Raw genomic sequence first — 20,509 nt, forward strand, 5'->3', positions numbered from 1 at the left:
ATCAGACGTTTGAATGGACCTACCTTGCACTAAGTTGATATTTCTCTACACCCCAGCTATGATTGTAACATTACATTCTGCACTCTCTCCTTTCCTTCTCTATGAACAGTATGCTTTGTCTGCGCAGCGTGCAAGAAATAGTACTTTTCACTATGTTAATACATGTAACAATACTAAATCAAATTCACATCACAAAATCAGAGCACTACTTATGAATGTGAATGCTGACTGTGTGTTGTCATCAGGTGGATCAGCAAAACCATTTAGTTTTCCTGAGCAGCTTCATAGAAATGTAGAAAATAGGAGCAGGAGGAGACCATTCGACCCTTCATGCTTGCTGTGTCATTCATTTTGATCGTGGCTGATCATCCAACTCAGTAGCTGAATCCTGCCTTCCCCCCACCATTTCCTTTGGTCCCCTTCGCCCCAAGAGCTATATCTATCTGCTTCTTGAAAACATACACTGTTTTGGCCTCAGCTACTTTCTGTGGTAGTAAATTCCACAGGCTTACCACTCTGGGTGAAGAAATTTCTCCTCATCTCTGCCTTAAACCGTCTACCCTGTATCCTTGGGCTGTGACCCCTGGTTCTGGACACCCCCACCATTGGGATCATCCTCCTCCTCTACTCTGTCCAGACCTGTTTGAATTTTATATGCTTCTATGAGATCCCCCCTCATTCTTCTGACCTCCAGTGAATACAATCCTAACAGAATCAATCTCTCCACACAAGGCAGTGCTGCCATCGCAAGAATCAGTCTGGTCAACCTTTGCTGCACTTTCTCTAGAGCAAGAACATCTTTCCTCAGATAAGGAGACCAAAACTGCACACAATATTCCAGGTGTGTCCTCACCAAGGCCCTGTATAGTTGCAACAAGGCATCCCTGTTCCTGCTCTCAATTCCTCTCACTATGAAGGTCAACATACCATTTGCCTTTTTCGCTGCTTGCTGTATCTGCATCCTTAACGATTGGTGTATGAGGACACCTGGATCTCGTACATTCTCCTCTCCAAATTTGTGGCCATTCAGGTAGTAATCTGCCTTTCCGTTTTTGCCAACAAAGTGGATAACCTTACATTTACCCAAGTTGTACTGCATCTGGCATTCACTTGCCCACTCATTCAATTTGTCAAAATCATACCGAAGGATCTCTGTATCTTCCTCACAGTTCACCCTCCCACCCAATTATGTGTCATCTGCAAATTTCGAGATGTTACATTTAGTTCCCTCAGCTAAATCATCTATATATATATATATATAGTGAATAACTGGGATCCCAGTACTGATCCCTGTGGTGCCCCATTAGTCACTGCCTTTTGGAAAAAGTTCTGTTTATCTCTACTCTTTGGCCTGCCCACCACAGGAATGAGAGTGGGCGAGGGGTGCACCACGGAAAGGTCTGTTCACCTCGGGTGGGATTCTACTGTTTTGGGGTGAGCAAGGCCATAAAACCCTGCCCTTAGTTTCCTGCCCGCCAATCAGTTTTTTAAAATCCATTTTAATACACTACCTCCAATCCCACGCACTTTAATTTTACACACTAATCTCTTATGTTGGACTTTGTCAAAAGCCTTCTGGAAGTTCAACCACGCCACATCCACTGTTCCCCCTCATCAAGCCTACAGCTACATCCTCACTCTATTCATCACATCCTAGAGTGTGTTTCGAAAGCACAGCATAAATTTTTTTGCTGCCATAACTCCCCATGAAATTTGTTAGTTCTGAGTTGAAAGCAATATTTTGAGAGAGAGAGGCAAGATGCCCAAAACATTGTAATGTTTGCCTTGCCTCAGAAAACATTGCTACAATGTGACTGAGCCAGATTCACTGAAGTAGAGAGTTAAGGTGGCATAAATGAATGCTTTGTATTTGAGATGTCAGAGAACAAAGCTGTGCACTATACAGCTAAATATTTTTGCTTAATATGATTTAAAATGTGGTTGCAAGACCTTGACCTGCCTGAGTTCCAAAATTGCACCACTAATGGAGAAATGTCCCATATATTCTGTAGAAATCTGAACTAAATCAGTTGCTGTAATCTGCAGAAGTATATCCAATATCACTTTATTCAAGGACTAGTGTGTATCAAGCCTTGATGTTAATCATAAAAGATCATAGAATCCCTACAATGCAGTCCATTGAGCCTGCACCGACAACAATTCTACCCAGTAGCCCCACATTTTTATCCTGCTAGTTCCCCTGACTCTAAAGGGCAATTTAGCATGGCCAATCAACCTAACCTGCACATCTTTGTAGTGTGGGTGGAAAGCGAAGCACCCGGAAGAAACCCACACAGACATGGGGAGAACATACAAACTCCACACAGATGGTGTCCCGAGGCTGGAATTGAACTGGGGTCTCTGGCACTGTGAGGCAGCAATGCTTGCCACTGTGCTTTGGAAATAAGCAAGTAACATTAACAGTATTGTGCAATGACTCTCTCTGACCAGAAGGAGCCTAACCAATTTCCTTGATACTCAAGAGCTTATTTTCACAAAGCTCTCTACTATAAATATGCTAGGAGTCATCTTGGTCAGAGACTCAAATGGCTAGCCACATTAATGCCACAGCAGTTGGACCAGGTCAGAGGTTGGACATTTAGTAACCACTTGCTAGAAGCCAAAAATTTCTCCCAACATCGTGGCAGGATTTTCTGGTTATGCTCTCCCCAGACCGAATACTTCTACCCAAGGTCAACGGACCTTTAAATGGTGTGCTGAATTTTTCATCCTGCCCGCAATGATTCCGATGGTGGCCAGGACCGGAAAGTTCACCCATGACGTATGTAAAACATTTCCCCCTGGTCTTGATGGCACAGTTACAACAACGTTCAATAAAATTGACACCAGGAGAAAGCATCTTCAAGGTCAACACTTCACCTGCTGGTTCAAACAATTTCATTACGAAGTGCTTTGAATGGTACAAATCAATTCTAGCCTCCCGGACTATCTGGATCCACTACAGTTTGCCTGTCACTGCAACAGGTCAACAGCAGATGCCATTTCCCAGGCCCTGCACTCAACCCTGGAACATCTAGATAACAAGGACACCTATGTCGGATTCTTATTTATTGACTACCGCTTAGCCTTCAACGCTATTATTCTCATGAAATTCATCCCCAAACTCCATGGCTTGGGCCTTGGCTCCTTCCTCTGCAACTGGATCCTGAACTTCCTAACTCGCTGACCACAATCACGTCACAACAAATCCTCCACCATCATCCTCAACACCGGTGCTCCACAAGGCTGTGTCCTCAGCACCTTACTGTACTCCTTAAACACATATGACTGTGTGGCCAAATTCCCCTTCAGTTCAATTTTTAAGTTTGCTGATGACACCACCGTAGTGGGTCGGATCTCAAACAATGATGAGACAGAGTACAGGAATGAGATAATGAATTTGGTGAACTGGTGAGGCAAAAATGATTTCTCCCTCAATGTCAACAAAACGAAGGAGATTATCATCGACTTCAGGAAGCGTAAAGGAGAACGCGCCCCTGTCTACAGCAATGGGGACGAAGTAGAAAGGATCGAGACTTCAAGTTTTTAGGTGTCCAGATCACCAACAACCTGTCCTGATGCCCCACATGCCGACACTATAGTTAAGAAAGCCCACCAACACCTCTACTTTCTCAGAAGACTAAGGAAATTCGACAAGTCAGCTACGACTCTCATCAACTTTTACAGATGTACCATAGAAAGTATTCTTTCTGGTTGCTTCAGAGTTTGGCATGGCTACTGTTTTGTCCAAAACCGCAAGGAACTACAAAAAGGTCTTGAATGTAGCCCAATCCATTGTGCAAATCAGCCTCCCATCCATTGACTCTGTCTAAACTTTCTGCTGCCTCAGCAAAGCAGCCGGCATGATTAAGGACTCTATGCACACTGGACATTCTCTCTTCCACTTTCTTGCATCGAGAAAGAGATATAAAAGTCTGAGGTCACGTACCAACTGACTCAAGAACAATAATTTCCCTGCTGCTGTCAGACTTTTAAATGGACTTACCCTGTATTAAGTTGATCTTTCTCGACACCGCAGCTATCACTGTAACACTACATCCTGTACTCTCTTGTTTCCTTCGCTATGAATGGTATGCTTTGTCAGTATAGTGCACAAGAAACAATACTTTTCACTGTATGTTAATACATGTGGCAGTAGTAAATCAAATCAAAACCTCAACATTGGCATACTGTAGGTGACAATGTGTGCTATTGATTGAAGGTATGGCAGCAAATTGCCAATGTTTCTGTGGCAAAACCTCCCAAACATACAACCTTTACCACCCACAAGGAAGAAAGAGTGCAGTCCTGACTGGTGCATGAATCACCTTTCTTTCATCATCACAGAGTCAATTTTCTGCAAGCTTCTATTTAGCATTATGGGAGGACCTCTGCTACATGGACTGCATGTAAGATCTGAGACAAAGACCCACTTTTCCAAAGGCAACTCACCTGAACACTGAGATTCAATGGAGAAAAAGATGCTTTGTCTGTATTGCGCACAAGAAACAATACTTTTCACTCTATGTTAATACATGCGGCAATAATAAATCAAGTCAAATCAAAAGATCCTGTGTTTGCATGACAGCAATAAATTGGACGTGCCAAAAAAAAAGCCATCGCCTTTTTCAAAGAAAAGCAGGGGGTTTCCTTCCGAAGAAGGAAACATTCCAACAGTTTTGTTTTTACTTTCAAGATTCCTGGTGTCCTGCCCAACAATCCAACCTTGAGCAACACTACCAATTTGTAAACTATTACCTCCTCATTAACTCCCTGCTGCTTGTGGGACACAGCTACACAGAAGATTTGCTCTCAAGAATGCTTACAAAACAATGAGCATGTTGATTTGTAAGGCTGCGAAAGTTCTGTAAAAATGCTGATACTTTCTCTTGATTGTTAAGTGGAAAGGGAGAGTCAGAATACCAGATGTTAAGTCTTTTAAGTCACTAAAGAAGGGAGGTAGTCCCTGGTTGTGTCCAGGTACAAATTGTCAGATTAAAGCAAAATACTGTGAATGTTGGAATCTGAAACAGAAAATGCTGGAAAATCTCAACAGGGCTGACAGCGTTGGTAGAGAGAGAACTGAGCTAATGTTTTGAGTTAGGATGACTGTTTGAAGGGTCATGCGGACTTGAAACATTAGCTCTGTTCTCTGTCCTCAGATACTGTCAGACCTGCTGCGATTTTCCACCATTTTCTGCTTTTGTTTGTGTGTTGGTATTTTTTAACCTTAGCCTCTTGCTTTCACTCCATGTCTTTAATATCCTTGCTTCCCCAATACATATTGTCTCTGTTTTAAAGTTTATCAATTTATCTAAAACCCACGGTTACACTGCATTTTGTATTAGAGCAACCTGTTGATGACTTTTATGAATTTACTTTTAATTAAATGCCAATGTTGTAGAATTTTTCTGAGTTAGAGGGTTCTAAGTTCAAGTTCTGTAATAAAGTCAAAAGCATACCTGGGCTGATGTCTAAGTGCAGTGCTGAAGAAATGCTGTATTGTGGGAGGTGCCATCTTTTGGATTGGATGAAATGTTAACCTTAGCTCTTGTTTCAGATTGATTAGTTCAGCTTTAATAGTGTATCTTCATAACCAAGTTATTTCATCCCACATGTGACCCTAATGAATTGTTATGTTTGGTGGCCTGCTCCACTTATTTTTCATAGAATAATGTACCATTCGGTCTATCATGATTGTGCAAGCTCTTTGAAAAACCTGGCCAATGTGTCCACCACATTGCCCTTTGATTTGACTTGATTTATTATTGTCACATGTATTAACATAGTGAAAAGTATTGTTTCTTCCAAGCTATACAGACAAAGCATACCGTTCATAGAGAAGGAAATGAAAGAGCGCAGAATGTAGCGTTATAGTCATAACTAGAGTGTAGAGAAAGATCAACTTAATGCAAGCTAAGTTCATTCAAAAGTCTGACACCAGCAGGGAAGAAATTGTTCTTGAATCAATTTACTTATAGCCTTGTGATTGTTTCCTTTTTAGAGTTTATCCTTTTTGATCTGCTTTCATCACCCTCTCATCCTGTACTTTCTTGATTGCAACAACTTGCTACCAGGAAAAAAACCTCTTCTCTGTGTATTGTGCCAATTATCTTAGAAGCACAGAACCCCCACAGTGCAGAAGGAGGCCATTTGGCCCATCGAGTCAGCACTGACTCCCCAAATAGAGCTCTATTCCTTTTATCCCACATATTTACCTCACTAATTCCTCTAACCAACACATCTTTGGACACTTAAGGTACAATTTAGCATTGCAAATCCACCTAATCTGCACATGTTTGGAGTGTGGGAGGAAACCAGAACACCCACAGGAAACCCATGTAGACAAGGCTGTAATCGAACCCAGGTCCCTGGCGTGATGAGGCAGCAGTGCTAACCATTGAGCCACTGTGCCACCCATTTAAATATGTGTTATCTGGTTGTTGATTCTATTGCCACCAAAAAGTACGTTTTCCCCATCTTCTCCATAAAATTCCTTCAGAAAATTGAACAACAACACCTGTTATCTCTCAAATAAAAGCAAAATACTGCAGATAGTGGGAATCTGAAATATAAACGGGAAATGCTGGAAAAACTCAGCACGTCTGGCAGTATCTGTGGAGAGAGAAACAGAGTTGATTGGTCAGATTTTATGGCCTCGCTTGTCCCAAAACCGTAAAATCCTGCTCAAGGTCAAAGAACCTTTCCATGTTTCTCCCCTCCCTTGCTCCAATTCCCATGATGGGAGAGACAGAAAAATTCCAGTGGATGGTTTGAGTCAATATCACGCTTCTTTGGAACTGAAGAGAGATCGAAATGTGATTTTTTTACATTTTTGAAAAAGGGGGCAAGAGGAGTAGAACAAAGAGAGAGATCAGGGTTAGGTCTGAGAGCAAGTGATAAAGATACTATGGAACAAAGTGCAACAGGAGTGATAATGGAACAAACAAACAAAATATTGGTCCAGAATCTGGTCCAGAGGCCCTAATATCAGGGCTTGTCGAAGAACAGACTAAGTCGGTTAGGATTATATTCAGTGGAGCTTTGAAGAGTGAAAGGGGATCTCATGGAAAATTATAAAATTCTAACAGGGTTAAACTGGGAACATTCTCTCTGAATCTACCCTATGTTGGGGGAGTCCAGAGCTAAGGGTCATAGTTTGAGGATAAGGGATATAGCTTTTAGAACTGAAGTGAGGAGAAATTTCTTCACCCAGACAGTGCGAATGTGTGAAATTCACTATCACAGAAAGTAGTTGAGGCCAAAACATTTCATTTCAAGAAGAAATTAGATACGTTTCTTGGGGCTAAAGGAATCAACAGATACTGAATTCGATCATCAGTCATGACCAAAATGAAAGGTGGAGTCGGTTAGAAGAGCTGAATAGCCTACTCCTGCTTCTAGTTTCTATAACACTAACTTCAATCTGAATAACAACCATTCACTGACACTTTCTGTCTCTGAGCCAATTTGTATCCATGATGTCATTGACACTTTAATGTCATGAAAGTACAAGTCTGTTTTGCAGTTCTTCATCAGTCATTTTTAAAAAAGTTCATATTTTTAATGTGAATCGTGTTACAATTTTTTCGTTATTTCGACAAGGAGCGTTGGTTGTTTTTGTGAGTGATCAGAGTGTATTTGTTTTCTGGTGTGTGTTGATTCTGCCCTTTATCACTTCTTATAATGGTACGGTTTGAAGGGTTAACAGGCATACTCCATCGTGACCTGAACCCAGTGTTTATTTTGAGTCTGTGACACATTTACAACATCTCTGGAAACTAACTAGCAACTCGGTGAGTTGAGGCTAAGTGTGACTTGTTCAGACCTCTTGAGTTTTTGAAAAATGGGAAGTGATCTCATACAAACATACAAAATTCTTACAGGGCTTGACAAGGTAGATGGAAGGTGTGGTGGTTTCGAATGAACGGACACAGGCTCTAAATAAGGAGCAAACCATTTAGATCGAAATGGCAACTACTTAGGACGAACTTGAGGAGGCGTTTCCTCGTGAGGAAGATGGTGATTCTTTGGAATCCTCCGTCCCTGCGGAGGCTCAGTTGCTGAGTGTGTTCAAGACAGAAATCACTAGACCTCGACATATTAAAGACTCACATACTATATACTCACCTGATGAAGGAGCAACGCTTCAAAAACTCGTGATTCCAAATGAACCCGTTGGGACTTTAACCTTTTAACCTGGTGTTGTGAGACTTCTTACCATATAAGAGACATGAAAAGTTATGGACATAGTGTAGGAAAATTGTGGGGTTTTTTTAGTTTATTTATTAGCCCCCACTATACTCTTTATATTACTTATGACTGTAGTCACATTTCCTTCCAACCCAATTTTCAAGTTTGCTGACGACACAACCGTAGTCAGATCTCAAATAATGATGAGACAGAGTACAGGAATGAGACAGGGAATCTGTTGACTTGGTGCAGCGACAATAATCTCTCCCTCAATGTCAACAAAATAAGGAGATTGTCATCAACATCAGGAAGCGTGAAGGAGAACGTGCCCCCATCAACATCAATGTGGATGAAATAGAAAGGGTCGAGAACTTAAAGGTTTTATTTGTCCAGATCACCAATAACCTTCCTGGTCCTCCCATGCTGTCACCATAGTTAAGAAAGCCCACATCTCTACTTTCTCAGAAGACTAAGGAAATTTGGCATGTCAGCTACGACTCTCACCAACTTTTACAGATGCACCATAGGAAACATTCTTTCTGGCTATATCACAGCTTGGTATGGGCTCCTGCTCTGCCCAAGACAACAAGGAACTACAAAAGGTCATGAACGTAGCCCAATCCATCACGCAAACCAGCCTCCCATCCGTTGACTCTGTCCACACTTCCCGCTGCCTTGGCCAAGCAGCCAGTATAATTAAGGACCCCGGACGCTCTCTCTTCCACTTTCTTCTGTCAGGAAAATGATACAAAAGTCTGAGGTCACACACCAACTGAATCAACAGTTTCTTCCCTGCTGCCATCAGGTGTTTGAATGGACCTACGTCGCATTAAGTTAATCTTTCTCTACACCCTAGCTATGACTGTAGTACGACATTCTCCTTTCCTTCTCTATGAATGGAATGTTCTGTCTATAGCGTGCAAGAAACAATACTTTTTACGGTATGCTAATACATGTGACTATAATAAATCAAATCAAAGTAGGCTTACATTAACACTGCAATGAAGTTACTGTGAAAATTCCCTAGTCGCCACACTCTGGTGCCTGTTCAGGTACACTCAGAGAATTTAGCATGAACAATGCACCTAAACAGCATTCCTTTTGGACTGTGGGAGGAAACCGGAGCATCCAGAGGAAATGCACGTAGAAAGTGCAGAGCCAGTATAGACACTGACCCAGGCTGGGAATTAAACCCGGTCCCTGGCATTGTGAGACAGCAGTGTTAACTCTGTGCCACTGTGCTGCCCCAGTTGAGGTAGGAGATCATGATTTCTTGGAATAATGGGCTTGAGGGATAGGATGGCTACTCCGGCTCCTATTTCTTATGTTCATTACACAATAAGGTGCACGTACAAACAGGGGGGCATTACGGCCAGACTCACTTAATGAATTTGGTCCAACCATACAAATGATCTTTCCTTGACAATATTATCAAGTGAACAACACACTTTGCCAGCTGCTATTGTTGGATTGATTGAAAGATGTTTTCTAATCATTGGTATTTTCTGACATTTCCCAACTTGTTCCCCTCAGCGACCGATCTCATGGTTTTCATTTTCACGTTGTCAGCCTGGCCTCACTCTTTTCCTGTTTCAAAAAACCCCTCTGTGTGACTGTTTCCCTTTTGTCTCCCTTCATTGACAGATTGTGTTGAAAGGATATTGCAACACAATGGGTGTTCATTTGATTAATTGGCCAAGCCAAATGCCTATTTAGTCTATGGGGGGACAACAACTCCCACTGAGCAAGTTCACCACTTTTCCTCTCAGTGCCTTTTTCTTCGTGTGGAAATAAGAGTTTGTTTAAAAAAAAATTAAATTGTAACTTCTTCTCCCCAGATCTTTTAGAAAGGCTACAACACAGAAAGAGGCCATTCGGCCCATCTTGTCCATGACAGCACAAGGGTATCCAGGTGCTCTTTCTAATCCCACCTTCCTGCACACAGCCCATAGTCCTGTAGTTTACAGCATTTAAGGTGCAGATTCAGGTCTTTTTTAAAAGAGTTTAGGGTCTTTGCTTCCACCACTGACCTGGGTGGCGAATTTCAGACACCCAGCACCCTCTGCGTAACAAAGTTCTTCCTCATGTCCCCTCCGCACCTACTCCACTTATCTTGAATCTGTGCCCCGGTTCTAGAATTCTCCTGATGTGGAGATGCCGGCGTTGGACTGGGGTAAGCACAGTAAGAAGTCTCACAACACCAGGTTAAAGTCCAACAGATTTATTTGATAGCAAAAGCCACTAGCTTTTGGAGCACAGCCCCTTCATCAGATCAGTGGGAGTTCTGTTCACAAACAAGGCATAAAATTCTCCATCAAGGGAAATAATTCTATCCAGTCCACTCTAACCCTTCTCCTCTTAACCTTGCACACCTCAATCAAGTCACCTCTCAGCTTCTTTTATGTGAACAAAGGGTGTGAAGGTCACCTGGCCAGCTTAATTACTTTACCCTCTCCCAAGCCAGTTACATTTCCAACAACTATCAGTTCCTACCATCATATATCCAGCTCATTAAAACACAGAGCAAGGATTGAAGCTTAACCTTTCCCATCTGTAATGTTACAACTACTGCGGAAGCAAAATACTCCAGGCATAGGAAATCCAAAATGAAAACAAAAAAAAAGCATTGGAAAAACTATTCACCTCATTCGGCATCTGTGAAAGGAATGGTTGAGTTAATGGTTGAGATTTTTCAGTCCCCCCACAGCTGTTGCAGCAAGCCATTCAAACCTTCGTCGGCTTTGAAGGGACTGGAAGATCCTGCTGGTGGAGGGACTGGGAAATTCCTGCCAGCGTTTCCGGCTGAGTGATCTTTTGTTAGAATTCCCATGAGACATTCGCTCTGTCTGTGTCTAAAGGTGCTGCCAGACCTGCAGAGTTCTCCCAGCTTTCTTTTCTTTCTGACTACTCAGTTCTGCCTGATTTATCGTGTAAAGGAAACTCTTGGCCCAACGAGATCCCTAATCTCCTTGCTTTGGGTGTAATGACTTTAACTGGGCAACTGAGGTTTGCGTGATTGAATGTGAACTCCCTTGGTCCAGAGCCTCGTACTCTGTATTTAAACGGAAGTGTCAGTTCCTCTGGGACTCCGGATGGAGACTACTTAGTGAGAGCACGTTGTATAGTATTGTTGGATCTTTAAATTAAGGAATTCTGGTGAAGGGACTTCTGCCTCTGAGGACTTATTACAAAGGATCACCCTTGGTCAAGCAACAGTGGAAATCTCAAATATTTTGAGTCCTTTAATGTAAGGAATGATCAACCATGTTGTGTGATCCTAGTATATGTGTTAAAATTTATTTATTAGTGTCACAAGAAGGCTTACATTAACACTGCAGTGAAGTTACTGTGAAAATCCCCTAACCAAAAGATCTGTGTTGAAGAATTTGCCTTTGGACCCAAGGCCCCTGTATCTATTTGTTTTTCTTCCTTCCGTTCTTGCAAGCCTCTTCCTTGTGATTTTGTTCTAAAGATGATAATGTTTTAGAGCTTGACTTGTCAGTATGAGGGGCACCCCTCCATGTCCAGCTAAAACAGTCATTCTTCGAACCAGAACCCAGAAATTGTTTAAAGTTTTTATTCTTATTCGTCACAAGTAGCGTTACATTAACACAGCAATGAAGTTACTGTGAAATTTCCCTAGTCGCATAATCTGGCGCCTATCCTGGTCAATGCATCTAACCAACACATCTCTCAAACTACGTGAGGAAACCAGAGCACCCGGAGGAAACCCACGCAGGCACAGGGAGAACATGCAAACTCCACACAGACAGTGACCCAAGTCGGGAATCGAACCTGGGTCCCTGAAACTGTGAGGTAGCAGTGCTAACTGCTGTGCCACCATGCCACTTGTATTCCAAAATTCCCCTCCAAGCCACACATCATTCTGACTAGGAATTATGTTTCACTGTCACTGGGTTAAAAACCTTGCAGTTATTTTCCTTACAGCACTGTGGGTGTGCCTCCACCAGATGGACTGCAGAAGTTCAAGAAGAGGGTTCACTATCATCTTCTGTAGGGAAATTGCGTATGTGTGTGTGCGCTTCATCGCACCAATGGTATTTAAGAGTTAACCATTGGTATGGGACTGGAGTGGTTGGTAAACCACAGCAATTAGAGATGAACGTTTCTCTTTCTGTAGGGCCATTACTGTACATGTTTCTGGCATGTGCTATGAATCATTGGTTTATTAGAACTAAACACTTCTATGAAACCAAACAGGGAGGCTCAAAACCTTTGCAATGATTCAGAGAATGAGTACTTCCGTCATTCAGTCATGAAATCCTACTTCCCACCCCTGTGTACACTGTGTCAAATAGGCCTTGCTATCATTGGCAACCTGTGTGATTTCTGGGCCCTAGGGAAAGGAGCTTAAAAAAAGGTATCAAAACACAAGGTCCAGCTCTAGATTAGCAACCCCTTCCCAGAAAAAGATAGGTGCTGACATCTCCTGAGGACAGAATCAGGCTCAGCTTCAATATCTCATGGGTGTACAACCAACTGGGTACCCCGGTTTACTCCCACAGCCCAAACGACGTGCCAGTTAGGTTCATTGACCGTGCTAAATTCTCCCTCCCTATACCTGAACAGGTGCCGGAGTGTGGCAACTAGAGGATATTTACAGTAACTTCATTTGCAGTGTTAAAGTAAGCCTACTAGTGACATTAATAAGTATACTGTAAACTTAAAAAGTCACGGTATTCTCATGCATCTGCTGCCTTTGTCTTTTGAGGTGGCAGAGGTTGCGGGTTTGGCTGTACTGTCAGAGAAAACTTTGCAGTGTATCTTTGTATGCCAGTGGTAGAAGTGAATTTTTGAGGTGGAGGATGGGGTATTGATCAAGCAGGCTGCTTTACCCTGGATGGTGTTCAGCTTCTCAAGTATTGTCGGAGGAGCATCTCAGCAAGCAGTCCTGACTTGGGCCTTGTCATTAGTTGGTGGCGAGGCATTCAGGAACTAAGCGGTGAGTAAGTCACCACAGAATTCCAAGCCACTAATCCGTCCTGGTGATCACAGAATCGCTACAGCAGAGAAGGAAGCCATTCAGCCCAGCATGCCTGTACTAGCTCTCCGAATGAGAAGATCTCTTTTTGAGACTTCCCCATTTTCTCCCTCAACCGTGCAGGATCTTCCTCTTCATGTAACAACACAGTGTATTTCTATGACTGGTTCAGATATGTTTCTGCCAAGACAGTGACTAGGGGGAGTTCAGTGATGATGATGCCATTGTCAAGGGGTGATGGTTAGATTCTCATTGCCCATCAATTATGCAATATGAATGTTAGAAAGCTGGGAATTAGGAGGAAGAGTTAGCCATTCGGACCTTTTGAACCTGCTACAGCATTCAGTACAAGCATGGCTGAACTGGTTGACAGTCTCCTGTCTACCCCCATGTTGTGGGGAAACTTCAAGATGGCCAATTGTGTCTTAACATAGAAAATTCAAAACACGCAAGGCAAATATCTCCGTGCAATTGACGTAACAAAATGTATTTAACATAAAGCATAGAACAAAACAAAACATACAGCCAACTGGAGACTTCCAAAGGGTTAAATAGGTCTATGAATAGATTGATAGAATCTCTGCAAGAAATCTAAAATACACAGTTAAATACTGATCAATTATACTTTTTTCTAATCAATAGTTCAGCCTTTCATTAGCTTAAAATTAATTTTCAGCTGAAGGATACAGTGCCAGCATTTAACAGTCATACATAAATATAAACCTCTGTCAAGTACCTCAGCCAACCATATGATACTTAATAGCATGGCGATATCACAGTTGCCAAGTTAATACGGATGTAGTCTCCCTTCTTGGCTCTAACTATATCCCCATGCCTGGTGACATTAGACACTACCTCAAGGTCAAAATGGATGTTCCAATCGGCTCACTGCCATGTTAAGTAAACATGTGTTCCTGCATGCAGGGGCATATCTATCCTTGTGTCTGGGCAGTGAATGCATCTATTCATTAATGTTGCAGAATATTGCCCTCATAGGAATTCTCTTGATGAGACTAATGCTAATTAACCAGTTGCCAGACATTTGGCTTTAAAATAATGTCATTTCCACCATGCCTTTTGGTAATTTTGACCAAAGTGAATAATATACTAAAATACATTTAAAACATCAGTATGTATGTTTTTAAAAATTGTAACTACTTATTTTGATTCATTTACAGCATTCACGTATGTGTAAGCTGTTTGTGTTTGCCTGCCTAATAATCATCTAACCCTTTACTGATCCCCTGTCCTCTTGAAGACTGCATTCTGCCTATGAATCTTTGTTAGCTGGTTAGGAATCCCCTTCTTCACCCCATCACCCTTGACTCTCTTATCCATCCATAATCTATCTAACTCAGCCTTAAATAAATTTATTGAATTCCAATAAAGAATAACCCCAGTGCTCAGTTCTGTGCCATCACACTTCGTGGCCACCTATTGTTTGGCAAGGATTTTCCATTGGAAACGATCGCTGCGACGTTTTAATTTGTTTATATCTCTGTTCTAAAGGAACTTGACCAAAATTGTTTTCAGAGATGTGATTAAGGTATACTTCCCCTGAAGGATACGACACCAGCAGATTGCTCTTACTGTTCACACTCAGATCCTCTCATTGGATAAGCTTTATTGGACTTTGGCCAATGATGGTAGACGCATTGTTTTTGTCGGATGTGTGATAGCTTTGAGACGGTGCTGGAGCTGTGACTTCTGAATGGTGAAACACGCTAAATTCTAGCAATTTTATCAGATCAATCAGTTGGTTATCAATGCTAGCCAATAAAGTAACAAATAGTGGCTATTTAATTGTGAACTTGTACCATGGGGAGGTGACGGATGGTGGGAATGTCACTGGACTAGAAATCCATAAGTCCAGACCAATGTTTTGGGAACATAAGCAGATAATGCTCTAAAATGTCAGCAGGTCTGACAGCATCTGTGAAGAGAGAATAGTTTTGAGTCGAGATGACCCTTCATCCAGCAGTTGCAGTATTTTGCTTCTATTTTAATGTTCATAGGATCATCAAATCATAGAATCCCTATGTTGCAGAAAGAGGCCATTCAGCCCAACAAGCTGCACTATCAACAATCCCACCCAGGCCCTATCCCCGTAGCTCCATGTATTTACCCTGCTCATCCCAATGACATTAAGGGGCAATTTTCGCATGGCCAATCCACCTAACCTGCACGTCTTTGGACTGTGGGAGAAAACTGGACCAGTGGGAGGAGCATAGTTGGAGAACATTGGGGTGGCATGGTGTTTAGCAATGCTGCCTCATAGCTCCAGGGACTTGGGTTCGATTCCTGGCTTGGGTCACTGTCTGTGTGGAGTTTGCTCATTCTCCCTGTGTCCGTGTGGGGTTTCTCTGTGTTTCCTCCCACAGGCCAAAGATGTGCGGGTTAGGTTGATGCTAAATTACCCCTCAGTATCCAGGGATGCATAAGTTAGAGGGAGTAGCAGGGTAAATATGTGGGGGTGTGGGGATAGAGCCTGGGTGGGATTTTGTCGGTGCAGACTCAATGGGCCAAATGGCCTCCTCCTGCGCTGTGTGAGTCTGTGATTCTAATGTGAAAACTCTACCTAGTTAACTGCTGCTGAACGTGGATCCTTGGTGCTGTGAGGCAGCAGTGAAAATGGATTAAGATCCCACCGCAGCGCTAATGGATTAAAATCCCACCACAGCAGCTAATGGAATTGAAATTCAATTAATAAATCTGAAAGGTAAAAGAAGCAAGTTTCAATAATGATACCATGAAACCATGACTGCTTGTTGTAGAAGCCTATCTGGTTCCCTAATCCCCTGTAGAGAAAAAGATCTGCTATCCTTACCTGCTCTGGCCTATGTGTAACTTCAGACCCACAATGATAACTGCCCTTTGGAATGGCCTAGGAAGCCACTCAGTTCATGGGGTAATTAGCATGGGCAACAAATTCTGTCCCTGTGGGTGAAGCTCACATCCTAAGAAAGAATTTTAAAAAATAATTAGTATGGTGAGTACTTCATAAAGGAAAATTACATCTCTGGTGAGAGCAGGTCCAGTAACATCTTGATTAAAAACAATTGTGGGATGAAAGTAATGAAGATTGAGGCAAAGAATTTAACGATAAATTTTCAAGTGCAATATTTTAGCAAAAACGTTGGCAGGAGTTCTCTGACCTTGCCTGCTGCTGCGATTCTCTGATCCCGTTGCAGTGAATCGAGTGCCAAATTCTCCTTTCTCTTTGACAGCGGTGATGGGGCATGCGAGAGCAGAGAATTCCGGCCACTGAAGCTGATGTTTTGGGGTGATCACTCGGCTCAGTCCGAGTTAGAGATTGCATGGTGTAAGTCCCACTCCGGGACCGGGATCTAGAATCGAGGCTGCAGGGCTGAGGGGGGCGGTGACATCTCACCAGAACTGCCGTCCTTCATTAAACCAAGGCCTTGGGCTGCCCGCTCATGTGATGTTCAAAGATCCGATAGGTAAAGGTCAGGAGTTGTCCAAACTCCTGCCTCCATTCCCCCCTCAAACGGCACTACATAAAACAGTCACGTTTACAAGTCTTTCATATTGTTGTTGTTTGTGGGATCCTGATGTGTATTAATTATCTGCAAGGAATTTTTTTTTTATTTATTAGTGCCACAATAAATAAAGTTACTGTGAAAATCCCATAGTTACCACATTCCTGAGCTTATTCGGGTACGCTGAGGGAGAATTTAGCATAGCCGATGCACCTAACCAGCATGTCTTTCGGATTGTGGGAGGAAACTGGAGCACGAGGAAACCCACACAGACACGGGGAGAATGTGCACAGACAGTGACCCAAACCGGCAGTCAAACCTGGGTCTCTGGCGCTGTGATTAGCACTGCTGTGCTGAATCGATACTACAGTTCCCAAGACAATCTGCTGATTATGAGAGGCGTTGGAATACCTCAGGGATTTAATAGGGCAAATTGCAATGTGTTTAAAAAAAATGTCACTTTGGCATTGAGTAATGACATTTATTTCATGATAGTGTTCACATTGTGATCTTACTACGGTCTTTTGCATGCTAACAAATATTGTTTGTTATAATGTGGAATATAAGAAGTAGCATTAGATCGGCTATATAGCCTATGGGGTAACACAATGGCAGGCCAGGGACTCTACTGGGGCCTAACCATGGCTGTAATATGACAAACAAGGCATTGTGGGGTTGCCTGTGGGCTCCTGGCGAGGGTCTCTTGTTCAAAGACACTCAGTACCTGATCAAGAGACCCAGTGTTAGGTAGGGAAGGGCCCATTGAGGCCCCTGCATTCCCCCCACCAACCCCGCCCCCACATCAATTACCTGTGGTCTGGATCGCAGTGACCCAGGTCGGCCTCAGGTGGGTGTCATACCAGCAGTAGCCACCACTTCCTCAGTGGCGCCACCTGTCAGTTGAGCTACCAGTCTGTGGCCAGCAGATTTTGGCATGCAGGCCTCCTAACCCCCCGTCCTTCCCTCTGGATCCTTAATTCCAGGGAAAGATCCGCAGCTAACCTGTCAAGTGCCCGAGTGACAAAACAAGTAGTGGGCCTACCCAGAGAAAGCGATGGAGGACTCGTAAGCCAGCGACTGAGATCCCCGTTGCCTTCGTGCGATTTTGCCCGATGATTTCTTTACTTTGGTTTCTGGTGATTTCCCCTTCCAAACGTGTTAGCCTGACAAGATAGTGCACACCAGGGGTTCCCCAGAATCTGATACTTTTGGTTGTGTTTATGTAAAAAGGGAATAGAAAGTGTAGATTTTAATAGCTTGAAGAAAACGATTGTGTCGTTTCTCTTGGGAAAGGGTTCTAAATGAAACTGGTGGGAATTGATCATTTTCTTTCTGTCTCTTACTAAATGTCTCCCCTTTCCTCTTTCTCTCTCTTCTGACCACCCTCCCCCCCTCATATATTAAGAAGAAAATGGACTCCTTGTGTTGGCATGCTTCCAGAAACTTTGATATGTTCAAATGGGCGGCTTTCATGCCTCAGGCTAGCCAGCCGCCGATAGACGGGAGGCAAGGTGGCGTAGTGGTTAGCGTTGTTGCCTTCCAGCAGCAGGGACCTGGGTTCAGTTCCTGGCTTGGGCCACTGCCTGTGTGGAGTTTGTACGTCCTCCCCGTGTCTGTGTGGGTTTCCTCCAGATGCTCTGGGTTTCCTCCCACAGTCCAAAGACATGCTGGTTAGGTGCATTGGCCATGCTAAATTCTCCCTCAGTGTACCCGAACAGGCACCGGAGTGTGGTGACTAGGGGATTTTCACAGTAACTTCATTGCAGTGTTAATGTTAGCCAATTTGTGACACTAATAAATAAATGTCAATCTTCAACTTAAAACTTTAGATTGGCTAATTGAATGCGGTATGATAAAATTGGGGCCTTCCAATTTGGGCTCATATCTTTTTTGCTATGTGAGGCCAAACCTATTCCAATTCTCAACAAAGGGCGTTTGTATTTCGTTTTCCTGTTTTGAATTGCTGCAATAGTTTCTGGAATGTACTCTGAGAAATCTTGTAATCTTCCACAATTTATAAAATTCCACATTTTACAACACAGCGGTGACTTTCTTATCAAATTGTATTGGTTTCCAGCACTTGGTTTTACTTTCATGATGTTTAGATCTTTCTTCGAATGTTCTTCTGTGGCTATATGAATATTTGCATTTGATGTGCACTGATGTGATCTTCAGCTGTCCCTGATTATGAGTAGATCAAGTATGGCAATATACGTTTTCACTGAGAAAAAGCTGGCAATTAGTTGGTTAAGATTTCTCCCCGTTTCTGAAACAAAATTGTCTGTGCATAAGAAGGCAATTCCGTTCCTAAAATCTGTACAATTTATTTTCTTTCAGTGTATGTCATCCATATATTTTTAATCCAGTTTTAATCCCAGCCTCATTGCACAGTGGATAGCACTGCTGCTTTTTGGTGCCAGGGACCCGGGTTCGATTCCTGGCTTGGGTCACTGTCTGTGCGGAGTCTGCACCTTCTCCCTGTGTCTGCTTGGGTTTCCTCCGGGTGCTCCGGTTTCCCCCCACAATCCGAGAGACGTGTTGGTTAGGTGCATTGGCCATGCTAAATTCTCCCTCGGTGTACCCGAACAGGTGCCAATGTAGGGATTTTCACAGTAACTTCAGTGTAGTGTTAATGTAAGCCTACTTGTGACATTTAATAAATAAACTTTAAACTCCTGGTGGGGGGGGATGGCGGAGATAGCAAACCGAAAAGATCGCGATGACGTCATTATCTTTTTGATTTTCGCTCTCTCTGTTCCTTCTCTTATCATGGTTACATTGAGAGAGGAAAAAGATTTTGCAAGGTTCTTAGTCACCTCAACCAGTGGTTGAATGAGCAATATTTTTTGAGCGTGAGATGAGGTACTTTCTTGGTGTTTTCCTGATTGTGATTATTGCCATGCCAGGTAATTTCTGAAGACGATAAAGCCTCCTTTCTGGCCTCACCCTCCGCTACTCATGAAGCAACCCCCAGTCAGAGAGTAACAGTAAATCAGTTCTTAACCTAACTTGTCTTAGCCTCTCCTTTTCCGTACGGGAGTGCCTTCAAGTTAGGTATGGTGAGGGAATGGAGAAAGGTATTCCCCCTACTCGTTTCAAGGGACAATGGCTGTGTCCGAGTTGAAAGTGGATCAGGTTGCTTTCAATCAGTTTAATGCCAGTGGCAAGTTGGGGGGCAGGGAGGTGGTGTGGGAGCTGGGGGACCATTTCGTTAGGCAGGAAAGCGGAGGGTGCTTATCCTGCTGCCTCCCCAACTCTGGCCGGGGGAACCCAGATCGGGAAAATTTGTGGACAGCCTCCCTGCCTGAATGCAATTTGATGCACGTGAGTGGGCAATTCATGGCATTTGGCTTGGGGCAGGCAGGGACATCCCCATGTGGGGAGCTCAATAAACAAACCCGTTGGATTAGCTTGTGGGGGAGGGAATGGAGTGGTGCAGGGGTGGGGGGGTGGATTCTTTAGAAGGTGTTCAGTGCCTGTTTGAGGAATCCAACATGAGGAAGGGAAAGGGCGACCTACTGAGAATGGTACCCCGGGGCCTTTCTTTTGACCACACCCTCCCCTGCTTTCCCCCTTTGCACTAACAGCCCCTCTCTGCAATCACCATCCTGTCCTCACTCAGCTGTGGATTGGGCCCCTCCTTGATCCTGGGCTACTGGTGGATACCAGCAGCCACTGAGTATTGGAAAGTTGCTGGCCCTTGCTCTCAGAGAAGGCATGGGGCTGACTGGTTAAGTGTCTCATGGGCACTTAATTGGGTTGCAACTTAGGCAACATGGATTTCCTGCCAATTTGCCAGTTAGTGGATGAAATC

At 43.3% G+C, this 20,509-nt stretch overlaps 1 protein-coding gene across 2 annotated transcripts in view; it reads left to right on the top strand.

Moving 5' to 3' along the window:
• The window catches only part of LOC145342905 (tyrosine-protein kinase JAK2-like), a 270,756-nt gene that overhangs the window by 130,328 nt on the left and 119,919 nt on the right, over positions 1 to 20,509 (top strand). The window lies entirely within an intron of this gene.

Source organism: Carcharhinus amblyrhynchos, chromosome 5 (assembly GCF_965287045.1).
Source record: "Carcharhinus amblyrhynchos chromosome 5, sCarAmb.v2.hapA, whole genome shotgun sequence".
NCBI classification, from domain to species: domain Eukaryota; kingdom Metazoa; phylum Chordata; class Chondrichthyes; order Carcharhiniformes; family Carcharhinidae; genus Carcharhinus; species Carcharhinus amblyrhynchos.